We start from the raw sequence: 18,696 nt of genomic DNA on the forward strand, positions 1-18,696 counted from the left end.
AATATACTGTCCCTACCCGTCTAAGTAAAGCAGCTGGAATGCAACACATTGTACAGTTGGATCACCAGCAGCTCACAAACTGTAAAGCTGTGCATATCTGACAAACAGATGTTGGGTTTTAGGCATGTGGATTAGCCAGACCAATGCTGGAATGGGGAGAAAGGAACTGCCCGTGTCGATTGCACAATATTTCAGTCTTTTTTAGCAATGCCATTTATGTAGGTTGTTCATGTGCCAAAAGACATGATGCATTTATAACGAGTCTGGATTATTTGTTCTATTATTTAAGGAGATGGGGCTATATCTAAACTGGCTACACAGACAGCTTCAGTGACACTCATCTTGAGTAATTCTTCGCTAACTTTTGACCACATCTTTCTCAATAGTGATGGATATATATTCATATAAATACTTCATATTTAATAAGTGACATCTGATAAATATCATGCAGTGGGCCAAAATTTATTCTCATTTACACTGGCACAATCCCATTGAAGTTTACTGAGAGATTTGTGTACAGCATGTTTATTCTGTTTAGAAGAACAGAGTCGTCCAAATTCTGCTCAGTTAGACTGGTGCTACTCCACTGACTTCAGTAGGCTAGTATCATTGTACCTAATAGCAGAACATGACCCACTGAGAGTCAATTATAAAAACATCTCCAGTTGGAAACATCCAATTGCTTTGTAATGAATAGGTATGGGCAAACCTCAAAACATCGGTCCAAATAGTTCAAGTAACCAAAAGTTGGATACTGATCCCAACATCTTTGGGCTACAAAAACTGGGATGCACATTTTATGAGAACAGTGTGTCATGAAAGATTTCTGCCTGGAAGGCTGGAATTACTAGAAAGTTGTCTCTCATGTGGTCTCAGCACTTCCACTTTTAAGTTATATGTTTTCTCTCTCATTTTTTTCATAAAAATTTTATATTGCACAAATGAAATGTTTAACATCTACTAACTGTAGAAACACTTTGGTTACATAACTCTTTCAGACCTGAACTTCTCCAAGGCTACAAGACATGCATACTTCATTCAAACTGCAATGCCAGTAGTTACTTATCTTCAGAATAATATTACTTTATGAAACAACTGTGAATCATTTATCAAGAAAACAATTTAAGAATTTTCTAGAGTTAATTTAATATCCAGCCGCCACTAATGTTACATGCCAACCCATTCCATGAGCAGCCAGAATATACATCTGTATTTGGAGCCTTATAGGTAAAGTGTGTCTAGTTCTACAATGCAGCACCATACACTGACACTCCAGTGAAACAGAATTTTCTAAACAGATAATGTATCTAGATGTATAAATATCAGGTCTTTCAATGGATTTGTGCTGGTGCCCTATCTACTTCGTGTCCAGGCAGCGAATCACCACAGGACAGTTTTCCAACCAAATCATCCAGAAAACTACCCCATAAGTGTATATGTGTTTGCGCAGAAGTAACAAGGGAGAATTTGGCTCTTCAGTATTTTGTCATATTCTCCCTCTCTTTTTGGGGGGGGTTGTGGTGGGTGGGAAAATGAATTTGAACGAATCTGCTAGAGAAGATAAGCAAAAATAAAAACCAGTTTACTAATTTCTATAACACTATATGCATTTATATATAATCAAACCATAACACTTGATAAAATACAACATGGATTCTAAATAGAGATGAATTCATCTTTTAGTCATAGCTTTTCAAACCACAAGTCAAACAATGAAAAAGGGCCATAGCCTAAACTGCTGAGGATCACATAACTATTGATTTCTGCTTAGCTACATTGATTTACACCAAATGAGGATCTGGCCCAAAGGATATAGAAAAAAGTCACAATTAAATATAATGAGTATTTGTCACACTTTGGGGTTCAGTCCAGACCAGTGAGGTCTGTGTCACCACTTGCTCTGCAGCCTGGGGTTCCTTACAATGCTTTGCTGCTGTAGCTCCCAATCTGGACCGCTCACAAAGAGCCATACAGCATGCAGGTCAGACCCCGCCCCAGCAGCCTGTCGGCAACAGACTGGTCACACTCTGGCTTCCACCAGCCTTGGTTACCACTTTCAAGGTGATCGCAACACACTCCCAGTACGAATTTTCCCCCAAATGTGTGTTCTACACTGTCCAGCCTTCTCCTGGACAGTTCAGATATTATAGGTTTGTTGCCTCTGTAAAAGGTCAATATACAGCAGTTTGCTTTTTAACTGAAGTTACCCAAACTGTTGAGTTTTGAATTAGTTTTGATTAAAGAATAAAAAGTTTATTTACCTACAAAGAGAGAGATTTTAAGTGAATACAAGGATAAGGCATAAAAGTAAAAAATGGCTACAAGAGACAAAAATAAAACACTTTCCAGTAACTAAAACTTAATAAGTTAGACTTGGTTCAAGGTAAAATCCCTATCACATGTTCCCAGCTACAGGGCTAACCAAATTCTCGGGTCAGAACTCCTCCCAAAGTCCAAGGCTGGCTCCGTTGTCTTCTTACGTGAAACACCATGCTCTGAGTGTCCCTAACCTCTGTTTGTCAGAAGCTGGGACTGGGCAAGAGGGGATGGATCACGCAATGATTGCCTGTTCTGTTCATTCCCTCTAAAGCACCTGGCATTGGCCATTGTTGGATGACAGGATACTGGGCTAGATGGACCATTGGTCTGACCCAGTATGGTCATTCTTATGTTCTTAAGAGAGCAAGAGAGAGATAGGGAGAGAAAGAAAGAATAGCTGGGGTTTGTTTACCCAGTCACTCTGAAATTCATTTTCCTGAGGGTTACCCCTAGATAAAGTTCCTTCTCACTGTGCGGATGGAGACATGGTGTCTCATGGTGAAAGAGGTTCCATGTTGTTGTCTACTAAAAGGCAAATCAATCTGTTCCTATCCCCTTTTCCTTGCTGAAGAATGGCCACTTCACAGGTGATTGTCCTTCAATATTGATGACACCTGGCTAAAGGCATCAGCTTGTCCTTTGTCTTTGAGAAACAGGTTTACCCACTCCCCAGACTTGTCTGGTAAACATATTTCAGTCATGATTTAAGCTAATGTTCATAACTTTACATATAATGTTGCTACATACATTTCACCATGATATTATTGACAAGACAGTTGTTAGTTTTTTAAATGATACCTCACAAGGCATATTTTGTACACAGATTATTACAGAGTGTTTAGGGTATGAATACGGGGTGCATTCGGTCACAGTACACCGCTACCTTGATATAGTGCTACCCCCACGAATTCGGATATAACGCGGTAAAACGGCACTTCGGGGGGGGCGGGGCTGCACACTCCGGTGGATCAAAGCAAGTTCAATATAACGCGGTTTCACCTATAACGCGGTAAGATTTTTTTGGCTCCCGAGGACACCGTTATATTGAGGTAGAGGTGTATTACATAGTAACTACCACTAATATTTACAATAAATATAAAATAATACAATAATGATGAAACAATGTTACAGTTACCTGGAAATACGTAGTAGAGTCAATATTACTGTACTTATCATTCTACCCAGTTCCCTTTATTCAATGGTATCAACGTAAACTGGCCATGAAATTTTCAGAAAACTTATTTTTACCAAGCCTTTGTCATTACTCAGCTCATATATATGCATGGTGCCCATTACATGCATTATTTATTAATATGTATGCATAAGTTCTGCAAGCACATGCAGGATTTAACACACAAAGATAAGTTTTAAACATTCCCAAAGGAATTCCCAGATAAAGCCCTTTTCAACCTCAAAATAAACTTCTCTTGTAATGTCTGCCCCACAATCCAACCCTCATCAAAGGACACAAGGAAAATCCTAGGAAAATAAATGAGTCTTGTAGCATGGCTTTAGGGCCACCAAATCTGGCTCCAGAGAACCGAGGCGGGGAAGTGAGCACCAGAACCAAGGACTTCTGACCCAGAAAGTCCTGCAACCAGCTGCCTTTTAAAAAAAATGTTAGTTTAGATGCTTCAGTTCATCACAATTGCAACGGAGCTCAGCAATTATAGGGATGAGGTCTCCACAGGTAAACGGGTAGATATACAGACAGAGAAGAGATATGTGTGTATATATAGACAGACAGAACAGATATGGTCTTGCAGGTATATACAGAATTCAGCCAACCCCGTGGAGGCATTCAGATGAGAAAGTTAGGGTTTTACCCATCTCTATATAGCAAATGGGTTTTTCCTTTTTTAATATTTGTGTGGATCTGAGCATACACTACAAAGTATAGGTAGGATTGCACCTTGGATACTTTTCATTTTTTGCCTGGTAAAGTTAGTTCTTCAGGATCTTTGCCTCTCAACCTTTATTAATAAATTTAATTTTTCAATTTGTATAAAACAAAAAACCCACATGGGACCTGATTCACTTCTGACTTAAACTAAGGCAAATCAGGAGTAACACCATTTAAGTTAATGAAGTTACACCAGAGTAAAACCAGTGCAAAGGAGAGGCAGAAACAGGCCTATGATATTTTTATGAGGAGGATTTGTTCCAGAGTTGTTAATACATGCCACAGCAATTCTTACATGCCTGAGACAGTCAGATAATACAAGTAAAGTCTAAGCATCTGAGACGTCAGGTTATCAAATTCAGTTTTGTTGCCCACCCAGACTGCCTATTATTTACAACAGTCTGAATGTATAAAGTTATTCCCAAGTCCCTCAGATAAATGGGGTTTGTCTCAACTGCAACACTTTCTTCTAAAATGTAATTCTGTGACTATGAGAATCATTTCCAGGCAAGTGTGCAATGGGGTACAATTTTCCAGACAGAATATAAACCACTGTACATAACCACACTAGTTTCATGTGCCCATGTGTAGCCCAAAGTCCAGCACCGTGGGAACTACAAGTTGTGGACCACATACTATGGCATGTTGGGAGAACTTCCTGGTTCCTACTGGGAAGACCCCTCTGCCCTCCCAGCAGGAAGTTTCAGCACTGACTGAAACTGGGAGCATGAGGCAAGCAGAGAGGAAGCTGCTGGACTGTAATCCTGTTGCATGTTTCTTTACAGAATAAAACCTTGTTCCTGATGGTTCATCTGAGTGGGTCCGGTCTGAGGTGACACACACTGACACACAACGCAGAGCACACAGAGGAACCTCAGGCCCAGTTTCCCAGAATTGTGTAAAAAACCACATGGCAACCTTACCCTATCTTGAATATCCTCATATTGGGCCAGTGGACAGGATGGGGGCTACACATGTAAGGAACATGAAACAATCTGCTGTATACAACTATCCACTAGGTTTAGCTGTAAAGTATTCAGTAAATGTACAGTGAGTCAACCAATTAACATACATACACAATGTATATTTTTATTGCTTGCCCTGGAAATCTTCAGCCCCAACTGTTTTTATCCAATTAAAATGGAAGAAGTAGCAGATGAAATATATTTTGCTTTTATGCTGCCATCTAAACCTGGCAAATCAGTGTTCAGTATAAAAAAGGTGCTCAGATACTACAGTGACGGACAGCAGTGCAGAACCATAAGATCGAGATACACTCCTCTGTGGTGGCCACACTGGTGAAGATAAATAAAGCGTCTGGGCTAGAAGGTTACAGCTCTTCCTCAGCCATGCAAGATAAAGCTACAGCATTACCTCCTTTCTTTGCCAAGTAAGGGCTGCTCAGATTCTGGCACCAGCCACAGAAGATGCTACTCCCCTGACACTCCCCAGCACTAGTACATGGGTGAGGTGGGGAAAAAGAAATACAGGAAATGGGAGGAATCCTCCTTTTCTGCACCCCTCAACTCACCACCCAGAGTAACTGGTCAAGTGCACAGCAATCTGCTCCGTGTAAAAGCGTGAAGTGATTCACTCTCCCCCTAAAGAGGAGGGGAGCAGGGGAGGTATTGTGGTGTCAATATGTCATCTCGTGATGGAATTTCTGTTTTTTTCAGCTGCATTTTTTAAAATTCTAGGAAACTACTTACAGAAACCACATTAGAAGAACATTTTGAAAGTTGCAAAGTCAAACACACAAAAGTTAGGAAATGCCAGTGTCAAGCTGCCTGCAGCGACTCCACAGCATGAGTAAAAACCTCAGAGCAGACGGTTCAGAACCAGGGCACAAACTCCAAATTGATTGTGAATTCTATACTTACACTAGATAATTGGATGGTAAAATTTAAATTCCTCTGGCACTATAACACCCTAAACATGGAGTCAAAGACAGTCCCATTGGGTCCCATTGGCTCCGACGAAGTGGGCATTCACCCACGAAAGCTTATGCTCCAATACATCTGTTAGTCTTAAAGGTGCCACAGGACTCTCTGTTGCCATTGGGTACGCTGATCTACTGCCACCCAGGTGAGCATACCTTTGTGATAGATGGATAGATTGTCCCCTCTGCCAAGAATCACAGCAATATTCAGGTTATTCCCAATCCTAAAAGAATGGTCACTTATACCAGGTCAATTGCACCTTAGATCTCACACCAAAAAGAACACTTGTAGCCAATCCTATAATAAATTATAACGATTTATTAAACAGGAAAAGGAAAGAAGAAGTTATTTACAACATTAAAGCAGATGAATCTGTATACGCAAATGAGTTACAATCTTGAGTTTCAAAAGTAATATAAGTCTCTATAAAAAGCAATCTCTATATGACCTCTAGGGCTAACCCAGGTTAAGCACTGGGGATCTTTTGCTTATGCATAGTAAATTGTCTCCCCCAGAGTCCAAGCAGCATACAGATAATCAGGTCCTTCTGTCTGGTGTTTTTTATCCCCTTCCTGACATGTGCTCTGAGCTGCAAACTCAGCTGATGAGAGGAATTCATTTGCAAGACTCATCTTCTTGGGGCGAGAGAGCAGGACAACTGAGTCTTTTGTCCTCTCTAACGTCTCACAATAGTCCATCTGGTATTGATGGACCTTACCCTCAGTGACTACCTGGGAAAAGTTTGGCTTAAGTGATTTACCCAGAATCAAACAGGAACTCTGTGGCACAGGTAGGGATAGCATCCAGTTCTCCAGGGCTGCCTTCAACTGCCTTAATCATGAGACCACCCTTTTTCTTCCAGCAGTTCCCCACCTCATTCACCACACACCTTCCAACTTCTGCAGAAATGAGACAGGTATCCTACAATCAAACTCCTTCACTATACAACCTGATTCATCCCCAGAGTAGGTCCAGCCTGTGCACCGAATTAGGCAGGGGTCCTGTGGCAACAAAATATAATATAATCATATAATTAAAGACTATCATAAGGTTGCACAGACAGCCTTAATCCTGGCATAGTCTTATTGTTGAGTACTCGACTTTTTAACCTTAATAATGATCTTCAATTGTAGTTTATTGTGTGTAATATATATTTAGCTGACTTAGTGTTTATCTAGTGAGAAATACTGAACATTAACATAAATTATTCCTGGGAAAGACTGGGAGTCCTTCTCCCACATCCTCCTGACACTAAGCAGCACTAACTCCCTTCAAGGGAAAAATAATCAGTGATAAAACCTGATGATCTTGCATATCTTCCAATAAGCACATTTGGAAAATTAAGTGAATAAAAATTATGACAACAAGTATGAGACCTTTGGAAAATGAATAAAAAATATTTCCACTTCATAACAAAGATAGTTGGGTACTGTAATCCTGGCATTTTTTTCCTCTGCTGTAGGGTCATGCTAGAGACTTCTGAAAAAGGTTTAGAAAAAAATCAAGAAAGATATGGCAGGAGACAAAAAAGAAAATCTCAGATCAAATATCTGTTCTGGCAGAAAAACCTGTATGGTAATTTCAGACTTTTTGGAAGCAGGTGGGATTGGGACGCAAGAGAGAGGTGATTCTGGTGAAAGATGCAGAGGCAGATCTAGTTGTAATTGCTTTTCATACAATCTGTTAAAAGCAGCTTACAAACTGTGCTAGAGTCAGCCTTATAAGGTTTGCTCATTATTTTGCTAGATTATAGTGCGCTATAGGCCTAAAAGTTAAATAATAGCTTTAAAGCTAGATTCTGACACCTTTTATTCACATTGAATAGCAGCATACTCCGTGAATAGTAGCACTGAAATCTATAAGACTGTGTGTGGAGTAAGGCGCTACTCAACATAAATCTGAGCCTAAATAAGAAAAATAGAATTAAGGTCCTAAATGTGAAAAATAGGTTATTAGTGCTGTGTTGAAACACTATATGTGCAGTATGAGCAAAAGGAAATTCAGCATCTCATGAAATATATTTATAAATATGTCATAATTGACTAGCTAGATACAGTAAAAGCTTTGTTATCCGGCATGTTGGGGGAATGGGGCGGTGTGATATGTCAAAAATTCCAGTTAACTAAGAGGGAGGGAGTTTGGGCACAGGAGGCGATGCGGGGTGTTGGATCTGGGCGGCTCTCACCTTGGGCGGTTCCCCGCAAGCGGTGACATGTCCCTGCTGCTCCTAGACAGAGGTGCAGCCAGGAGGCTCTGCACACTGCCTCCGCGTGCAGGCGGCGCCCCACAGGTCCCATTGGCCATGGTCCCCGGCCAATGGGAGCTGCAGAAATAGCACTCAGGGCAGGGTGGGGGCTGCACATGGAGCCCCTGTGACTGTTCCTAAGCCTAGGAGCATTGACCGCAGCCAAGTTGTGTACTTAACTTTAGCTCAGCAATAAATTCTCTTAGGTATAATCCATGTTTTTGACAAAACTGTACCCATCCCATAAATCAAGCCTCTATTTGTAGCATAACCACCCAAGTCCTCAAGTATCCACCCGAATCTCAGGAACAACATTAATGATTTCAGTTACAAAATTATGGAAATTTAAGATGGAAAGGACCCATCAGGTTGTCTAGTCTACCTCCCTGCCAATGCAAAATTGAACTCTCCAGTTTGTCAATATTTTTCTGGTAAAATGGTGCCCAGGAATGAATGGAATATTCCAGGTACAGTCACATTATAATATAAAACCTGACCATTACTTCTGTTCTCCATGACATGATGTATTTGTAGCCCAATATTTTTTCCTGCCCCATCTCAAACTCATACATAATTTTGCTAATTTTCTGTCTAACCTTAAAGCTCTCTTTCAGTATTAGAGTAAATGGTGGATTCTCTGTAACTTAAAGCCTTAAATTATGATTTGAGGACTTCAGTAACTCCCTAGGGGTCTATTACAGGAGTGGGTGGGTGAGGATCTGTGGCCTGCAATGTGCAGGAGGTCAGACTAGATCAGGGATCAGCAACCTTTGGCACGTGGCCCATCAGGGAAATCCGCTGGCGGGCCAGGATGGTTTGTTTACCTGAGAATGGGGGCTGCGGGAAGCGGTGTGATGTGCTGGCCGCCGCTTCCCGTGGCCCCCATGGCCTGGAACGGCGAACTGCAGCCAGTGGGAGCTGCGATCGGCCAAACCTGCGGACACTGCAGGTAAACAAACAGTCCCGGCCTGCCAGCAGATTTCCCTGATGAGCCACATGCCAACGATTGCCGATCCCTGGACTAGATAATCACAATAGTCCCTTCTGGCCTTAAAGTCTATGAGCATTACTGTGTTCTGGGTTTCTTCATATCTGTAATGAGAATATCTGTATTTAACTTATTTTTCCCAGCTGTATTAGATTGCATATTTCCCACTTGAATCTCATGTTGTTTTCAACACAATTTATTATCTTTGTTAGGCACTTAGCACTAATCCCTGGGATATCCCTGCTATAAACTTCCCAGAAGTTGTCTACACAACTGGGAGACTAAGGGAGTTAGCCAGCTGGTGAGTATCTGTGGGCCCTTCTGTTTTATGGCTATTGATTAACTCTGGGGATGGGTGGGGGCAAAAGAGGAGCATGTTCTGTGCTGGGAACTTGCCATTGGGTTTGGTAGGATTCTGGGCTGGTTGCTGTGTTGTGTAATCTAGGCTAGGTTGCTCACTATTTGGGCTAGCTTGCCGTGCAGTTAGGTGAATTAGCACCTGCTTTCAGGCAGGGCTCTTTGAAGTCAGTACAGTTTCTGATTGGATAGGTCAGTGACTAGAAACAGCTGAGTGAGAGGTGGTGGAGTCACCCATTCTAGCTGTGTTTGGGACCCAGACTTTAAAGAGCATGTAGGCTTCGAGGAGCTGGTAAAATGAAGGCAGCTGGGAGATTAAGGGAGTTAGCAAATTGACTAAGGTAGGGAGGTAAGGTTGTGTGTTTTGTTTTTCCTTTCCTTAACTTGCAGATACTTTAAAAGGAAGAACTTGCATGACACCAACACCACTATTAGCTCTTCCTTTGCCTGCACCTGTGGAGGCTCCCACTAAACAGACACCCCGACTCTGGAGGTTTCTTCTCAGGCCCTGGTCTTGACCTGCTGGGAATGCTGTTGCAGGAAGGAGTTCTGGTGGGAAGAGATGGGGTCTTCCTTTCCAAGAAGGGGGAGAGAATCTTTGCGCACCGCCTCACATATCTAGTGAGGAGAGCTTTTAGCTAGGCTCAGAGGGGACAAGTGACAAAAGCTCACAGGTATGTACAAAAAAGTAACCTTAACAGAGGGCTAGATGATGGCGGGGGAGGGGGCCTGGGAAATTACAGATTTCCCTCTTCTTGCTCCTATCGATAGGAGCAAGAAGAGGGAAATCAGTGAGGGAAATTTTAGATATTTATACAAAAATGCAAGGAGTATGAGGAATAAACAGGAAAACTGAGAGTATTAGTACATAAGCTAGATTATGACTTAATTAGCATCCCAGAGACTTGGTGGGATAAGTCTCATGACTGAATTATTGGTATAGACTGGTATATCTTGTTCAGGAAGAACAGACAGGATTAAAAGAAAAGGCGTGTTTCAATAGTTATCAGAATGTATACACTAGTTCTGAGGTCCAGAAGGAGGTCAGAGGCAGACCAGTTGAAAGGCTCTAAAGATAAAGGGGGCAAAAAATAGGGGTGACGTCAAGGTAGGTGTCTATTAGAGACCACTAAATCAGGAAGAGGAGGTGGGTGAGGCATTTCTAGAACAAACAACAAATATCAAAAACACAAGACCTGGTAGTAATGAGGGACATTAGCTACCAGACAGCTGTTGGAAAAGTGATATGGCAAAACACAACATTTCCAATCTTGGAAGGTATTGGGGACAACTTTTTGTTACAGGAAGGAATCAGGGGGATAGCCATTTTAGACTCTATTCTGACCAGTTGGTAATGAATCTGAAGGTGAAAGGCAATTTGGGAGAAAGTGATCATGAAATGATGACTTTGTGGTTCTAAGGAAAGGAAGTAAGTAGAGAAGCTGAATAAGGACAATTGTCTGAGATTTTTTTTTTTTTTAGTCTAACTCAGAACTAGTAGATAAGGTCCCTGGGAAGATAATCTAAAGAAAGGTGTCCCGGACAGCAGGCAGTTTCTCAAGGAGATAATATTAAATGCAGAATTACAAACTATCCTGCTATGAAGGAAATAAAGGAAGAATAGTAGGAGGTCATGGCTCTATCATGAGACCCTTAAAGACCAGAAAATCAAACAGGAATCTTACAAAAAGTGGAAATATGAACTAAGGAGGGATACAAAAGAATAGTAGAAGGGTGTAGGGAGAAAATTAGAATGGCTAAAGCACAAAATGAGTTATACTTAGCAAGGACATAAAAGGTAATAAGAAGCATAGGCAGTGCATGACTCTCATTTGGAGAGGCTTATGCGAGCGCTGGAAGTTCCCTAGAACTGTGGGGAGCCACCGGTTCCCTGACCATGGTCCCACCCCCCTGCCCAACCCCAAGGCCCTATCCCTGCTCAGCCTCTTCCCCCAAAACACCCCCCGCCTCTCCTGCCGCTGGCTCCTCTCCTCCCTCTACCCCCCATAGCTCTCTCTTAAGGCAGGAAAATAGGGAAGGGCATAGCCTTCCCACTTTTAAAAGTCATGGGGCCATGGCCCCTGGCTCCCCCTAGTCTGGTGCTCCTTAGCTGAGCTGCTCCAGCATCAGTATGCAGAGCAGGAGGAGGAGTCCCACAGCTGGACTGTGAGTGTTAATGACGGTGCTAAGGGGTGCCGGAACGGGGGGGGGGGATCAGGGGGCCATGGCCCCATCACTTTTTTCCTGCCTTCAGGGCGAGTGATGGTGGGGTCACAGGAGAAGAGGCAGAGCAAAGGCGGAGCCACAGTCTGGGTGCCAGTGGCCCCCCCACTTCTAGGGAGCTTCCGCTGGCGGCGCTCCAAAAGCTGGCGCACCTTCAAAGGGAGGTGACCCTGCTGCATCCAGCATTTCTTGTCGTTTGCATGGCCAGCCTTTTCTGGGGAGGCTTAGCCTCCCCAAGCCTCTTATATGCACCACCCATGATAAGAAGAGATAATTTAAATACATTGGGAGCAAAAGAGAGATGAAGGAAAATATAGGTCCTCTACTTAGTGGGGAAGGAGAGCTGATAAATGATGACATCAAGAAGGCTGAAGTCTTTAATACCTATTTTGCTTCAGTCTTCACTAAAAAGGCAATGGTGACCAGATACTCAACACAGTTAATATAACAACAAGGGGGAAGAAGCACAAACCAACATCGGGAAAGAACAGGTTAAAGAATACTTAGATAAGTTAAAAGCTACAAAGAGTCCTGTGGCACCTTATAGACAAAGAGTCCTGACGAAGTGGTATTCACCCACGAAAGCTTATGCTCCAATACGTCTGTTAGTCTATAAGGTGCCACAGGACTCTTAGTCGCTTTTTACAGATCCAGACTAACACTGCTACCCCTCTGATCATTAGATGAGTTAAACATATTGAAGACAGCAGGAGATGAAATTCATCCTAGGGTACTTAAGGAACTAGCTGGATTTTCAACTAGTTGTGTACCAACCACTCAGTCATTTCATCTAGACCAAGCCTCCATAAAGTATTATTCATTGTTAAGGATGCACACCAGCTAGACCAGCTGATCTGTCCATGTTAAAGTTCTCAAGAATCCTCTTACGTGCTTTGACTGACCCCTGTACCCTTATGCTGTGTTTTTGTAGTTGTGTCGATCCCAGAATATTAGTGATGTAATATTGTTTATTGAACCAAATTCTGTCTCTCTTACCAACGAGATATTACATCACTCTCCTTGTACTCTTAAACAGTTTGACTTCCTCTGTACCTACAAGGGCACTCAATGGCATTTTTGTGCCACAGCCCTCTGCCTCCATCTGCCCAATAGAAAAATCATGCCACCATTTAAGACCTATGCTTCTGTAAGAAGCAGAACATCATCAGCACCTTCACCATCCCAGGAGATTCTGTGATGTAGCTGTAACTTTAGTGCCCTCGTGGCCAAGATGGACTCTGCTCTGCAGGCAGCTCTGGCCAAGAGAAGGCGTGCGCAAGAATGCAGCAGGAGAAATCCCTTCCACCCCAGGGGCACCTGTTCCAAACCCCCCAGAGTGAACACACCCACACACGGGAAAAGTACAATGGATATAACAAGGGAAATATTTATTTACAGAGGGATGAGAGGAGAAAAAGAACAAGGGAAAATATAGGGGGAGCAGTAAAACAGGGCTGCATCCAAGCCAAGGCCCCACAGGCCTAGTGGTAGCACAGTCTAGAAGGGCAGACACTGAGCAATGTGTCTGCACACAGAGTTCAGAAGTCCTGAGCAAAGTTCCAGTCCAGTGGTGAGTCTTGGGTGCTCCTGGTCGTCTTCGGCGCCAGTGAACTTTCCCCAACAAACCCCTCCAGTGCCCTCTTCTGCTGCTCTCTGCAAAGCCACACAGAGCGACCACCTCCCCACTTAACTAGCTAGCAACCTCCCTCCTTGTCCCCAATGCAGAGTCATAAGCTCCAGTACTTACAGCCCCGTGCAGCTCTGGGCAGCCGTGATACTGGGTCCAGCTCCGGCCTGTCCTTCTCGGCAATTCCTCCCTGGCACAGTGCTCCTCCTGGCTCCTGTCCTGGGGTGTCCCCGATCGGCCCTGTCTGTCCCAGGCCTTGGGCAGGTTCTCTGCTGCTTCACTTTTCCAGGGCCTGCACGCTGCCTCTCCCTCTCCTTGCAGCTCCAGCACTGCCCCCTGGAGTTTCCCTCCTTTTTTCTTACTCTCCCCCTCCCGCTTAGGAAAAAGATTTAAAGGGACATGCTCTCTAAACCCCAAAGGGTTTACATAGCATTTTATACACACTTTCCTCATGTTTAAATGACTGTGTAAGGTGCAGGGCAATTAAGATTCTGGTCTTCTCTGTGCCATGTTGTAGGGATGGGAGTTTGCATCCATCCTTTCTCCCACTGTAGAAAAGTGTGTGTAGGTAGGGGACAATTCAACAAAGAAATGGTAAGGTGGATGGCTAGCTGCTAATGGGACAAAATTTAATATAGGAAAGGGCAAATACAATGGGGGTAGGAGTGGGAACTAGGCAGCAAGTGAATAGAAAAGGGTTGGAAGGAATCATCTGAGGGTATCAGCAGAGAACTGGAAGGACAAAAGGTGTCAGGGGAATGGGAAGAGAGAGAGAGAATAAAGTGTGAAACAACAGAACAAAATTTCACTACCACATTCATCACTTTTGAGTTGATGCTCCCTGTCATTACACAATACTTTTGCCTCCAGCTAGTCAAACATCTGACCAAAACATTTTCCTGTTGGAAAATATGGTTGCCTCAAAATTGAAATTTTCCATGAGAAAATATTAATTTTTTTTAGATCAGTGGTTTTCAACCTTTTTTCATTTGCGGACCCCTCAAAAATTTCAAATGGAGGTGGGGACCCCTTTGGAATTCTTAGACAGTCTGTGGACCCCCAGGGCTCCATGGACCACAGTTGAAAATCACTGCTTTAGATTTTCAGATCAGAACGTTTTAAATGAAAAATATTGCTTAGCTTTGTTTTGAAAAAGTCCACGGAAATTATTTTTAAAATAATTAAATAGTTATCCTGTGAAAACTACCACATGAAAAAACTGGGTTTTCCACCCAGCTTTACTTTTGACATATACTGCTAACATTTCTCTTGTCTCCTACACAGGTTATACTAACTGAGAATGACACTACTGTGAAGAAAATAAACGTTTAAGTTATGACCATTACACCATATTCTCCATGATTTAGGAACTTCTCTTATATTTAATACTTGTTTGAAACACTACATTATTTGTTATATCAACATATTAGTAAATTAATGCTTTTATTCTTCATCTCTATCAACTATCAGATTTTGTAAACTGAAATTACATAGCATTATTTTGGTTAAGTGAAAGCTCTCTATCCCACTCACTACCTACTTCAAAGCCTACTTAACAAGTCCAGCCAATTTTCAGCCTAGGAGGCTAGAGATCATCTCATTCAGCTAATTGTAATTGTAATATCTTGAGCATCCAAACCCTTCCCCTCTGAACCACAAACACATCCATCAGTAGGGGACCTACTTTGGACTTCTTCATTCACTCTTGAAAATGGAAGTATCTCAGAGAAGAGTATCTGAGTCCTTCGAGCCCATAATAGTTCTTTATCCCAGTTCCCTGAAGTAATTCTTGCTTATAATGAATCTTCCTTTACTGTTGTGGGTTTGTTTCCAGTGGGAAACAAATGTTATAATCAGTGGGATCAATTGCAAAGTTAGTTAACTGATGTAACAGTCATTCACTTTCCCATCATTCTTGAAGAACTTCATTAGTCTAACTGTAACATTCTTTATTCTGGCAGCAAAACATCCTATTTTATTTTAGTTAGTTAGTTCATTCATTTTCTGGGTTATATAGGTCTCTGGTGGGATTCCTCCAGAGAGTTACCTATCAAGAATATTTGACAGAATTACTACTCTTTCCCAGGCACCAGAGAGCTTTATAATCCCTATAGCCACCCAGAAACATCACTAGTATTCCAGCCTTTCATCAAGCTACACCTCAATTCCACAAGTGGAACATTGGTGGGGCAGGGTCAAACTATTCTAGGAGCTCATTTTAGTTTGTCATAATAGGATTTTGAGAGATGACAACTCTTACGTGACAGTGATGTTTCCAGGTTCCTTTTTCTTTACTGGTTGGTACTTCTCTCCAAATTAAATGGGATAAGTTAACAATTGTCCACCTTCCAATGCAGTTTTGATAAACAAGTATAAAATTGCAGGTCTTATCATTCATGTTCCCATTTGCTTACTGTTTTGTACCCTGTATTCTTAAAAGCCTAATTCATATGATAAGAGGTTGTAGTGAAAGTTAATAAAAAACAAAAACAAAACACTTTTCCTATCTGAATCCCTGCTATGAGCTTTCCACATATGGAAAAACTGGTAACAAGATATTTATTTAATTGCCATAAATTACGTAGCTCTCACATAGTCATTCAAAAACCTCAAGACACGTTAAAAAGGATGGTAAGTATCTTCATCTCACTTTACAGATGGGTTGACCAAGATACAGAAAGGCAAGATGATTTATCTAAAGCCACACTATAGGCCTGTGAAAAAGTACCCAGATGTCCGGACTCTTAGCAGCGGTTCTCAAACTTTAGCAACCCGAGGACCCCCATTTTGATTTATGGACCTCCAATTTTGCCATGGACCTCCAAACCCCCCCTCCCCGCTCAGCCCCAGGCTCCGCCCCCACTCCACCCCTTCCCCCAAGGCCACACCCCAACTCTTCCCATCCCTGATCCACCCCTGCCCCTCCTCTTCCCATCCCTCCCCCAAGTACCCACATCCCCCCTCTCTCCCAGCATCTTCTGCACACCGGGGAACAGCTGTTCCGCAGCATGCAGGAGGCACTTGGAAGGAGGGGGAGTGGTTGATCAGTGGGCCCAGTGGCCCCAGAGATGATTCTTCCTCCTCCCCGGAACATGCCTCATCCCCACTCCTCCCTCTCCTTCCCAGCGCGGATCCCAGTCCTTCCCTCCCTCCCAGTCCACAGATCCCAGTTTGAGAAACGCTGCCTCCCCTTTCCATAGTATCACTAATATGTTTATTAAACTAGAAGATTCAATAAATTTACATATGCTAATTGAATGAGATCATATATATTAAAGCTTAAATTATGCAAGACTGTCCAAGTGGAAACAACTTGAACAGTGAACAACATGAATAGGTCAAATAAGGGAAAAACAGCTGGCAAAAGCAGAAAAAGTACACTAAAACATATGTTTCATTTGTGCAAGTATACAAACATAAACATACATGATAATAATTCACTTTTACTGCAGCTGCTTCCAATCTCTGTTTCTGCCAGCTCCAACTATACCTTTATCGTGCAGACTCAGTTTGTATTCCCATTCCCAGCTTGCTTTGCCTATGCATTTTACTTAAGGCCTGAACTTGTCCCACTGAAGTCAATAGGAGTTTGCTAATGACCTTAACGGGAGTAGAATTAGACAACAGCTGGGCGAAATTTTCAGACTAGCAGTTTATTGAACAAACTGTTTTGATCGACCCTAAGCTATTCATGAATTGGACACAAATAGTTTCAGCCATTTACAAACCCACCAGAGCAGGAAGAGTAAGAGATGGCGCTACTAACCAACTCCCCACCACCACCCACTTTAGCCCAATGAGTAGCGCACTCACCTGGGATAGAGGAGATGCAAGTTTGAATCCCCACCCAGAAACAGAGTTTTTCTTTTCTGCATACCTCTGCATTTTTCAGCTTCTCAGAGGCCTCTACATTCTTGCAATCTATCTGTTGACATGCTTTTCCTTCCATCTTGTAGATTGTTTCTAAAAAGTTTAAATAAACATATGAAATAGGTTCTCTCTAGGGCTCCTGTCCATGCCTGACAGAGCTCTAATGAAATTACAGTGTATACTCATTGCCAGCTCTGTAACTCTGCAGTGCAGGAGGGAAGAAGGTAAAATTCTAGTTTTTGTTTTAGCCCAGTCTAAACTTTTTAGGTAGTAAAAATGAACTTTGTTCAGGCTTGGTTTAGCATGACAGGATTCACTTTGCCTGAGCAGTTTAATCTCAAAAAACATATGCATTGTCCGCAAACATAAAAAAAAATTATTCTCTATGGGTTCCATTTTCTATATTTAACCCTGCATTTGTCATCAGTTTTCCATCTTGCGTGTCAAAGGAATATTGCTGAATGATGTGTATTAGTTGTTTGTGGGCACTTGGTGGTGAAATCAAAGAAAGTGGTAGCTTTAGATGAACTACAATTAAACATCCACTAATTCAGTAGGAAATGTCTTACATATATTGCAGTTCTTTGCCATTATGAAAACACAGTCTTGAAAACTGGGAAAATATCTGTAGTGCTATTTTCATTAGTGTGCATATAGTAAATAACTGATCTGACCTGAGTTTGGAGAAAGCAGCAACAAGACATAAATATTATTTGGTACAGTTGTCACATTATCTTATATTATTGCTTAGGAGCTACTGTTAGGCTTTTTAAAATACAGTTATGGCTAGAAAATGGACTATGTAAATGGCACCTCCTTACTCAAAAAAAACTGCTTCCTATTTGTATACAAAGCCCTATCTTCTTGCTTTCATTACTTACGTTTATATTATTTTTATCTCATTGGCAATAGAAAACCAGCATAGCTTGGGAAGAGGGAACTGGATTCTTTTCTGGCTCACACGTCACCAACAGAATTTTTAGCTAAATTGCAGTTGCAGAATCTTCATTAGCGGTGGTGAGGTGTGAGCCAGAAAGGACATGGGATGGACTTTCAAATCCCAGGGTGAGCTTGAAAGGCTGTCAGTTAGAAAAGCTATTGTTTTACTTGTAAAATGAGCACACTGTATGTTGACGCCTTTGAGAAACAGATGTGGAACTGGACATTGCCATTTGTACAGTCACTTTTCAGAAGATTTAGCTGCACTTTTAAAAAAGGCAGATG

The 18,696-nt window shown here is 42.1% G+C and overlaps 1 protein-coding gene across 1 annotated transcript in view; it reads right to left on the reverse strand.

Annotated features, from left to right (window-relative positions):
- LOC122173259 (uncharacterized) overlaps positions 1–17,559 on the reverse strand; it is a 52,808-nt gene extending 35,249 nt beyond the window's left edge. The window contains exons 1-2 of the transcript XR_010599505.1: positions 17,416–17,559; positions 13,723–14,334 (exon numbers count right to left, since the gene is read on the reverse strand). The gene's annotated coding sequence lies outside the window, so the exon portion shown is untranslated. The remainder of the gene's footprint in view (positions 1–13,722; positions 14,335–17,415) is intronic.
- Between the last annotated feature and the right edge of the window lie 1,137 nt (positions 17,560–18,696).

Source organism: Chrysemys picta, chromosome 3 (genome assembly GCF_011386835.1).
Source record: "Chrysemys picta bellii isolate R12L10 chromosome 3, ASM1138683v2, whole genome shotgun sequence".
Taxonomy (NCBI): Eukaryota; Metazoa; Chordata; order Testudines; family Emydidae; genus Chrysemys; species Chrysemys picta.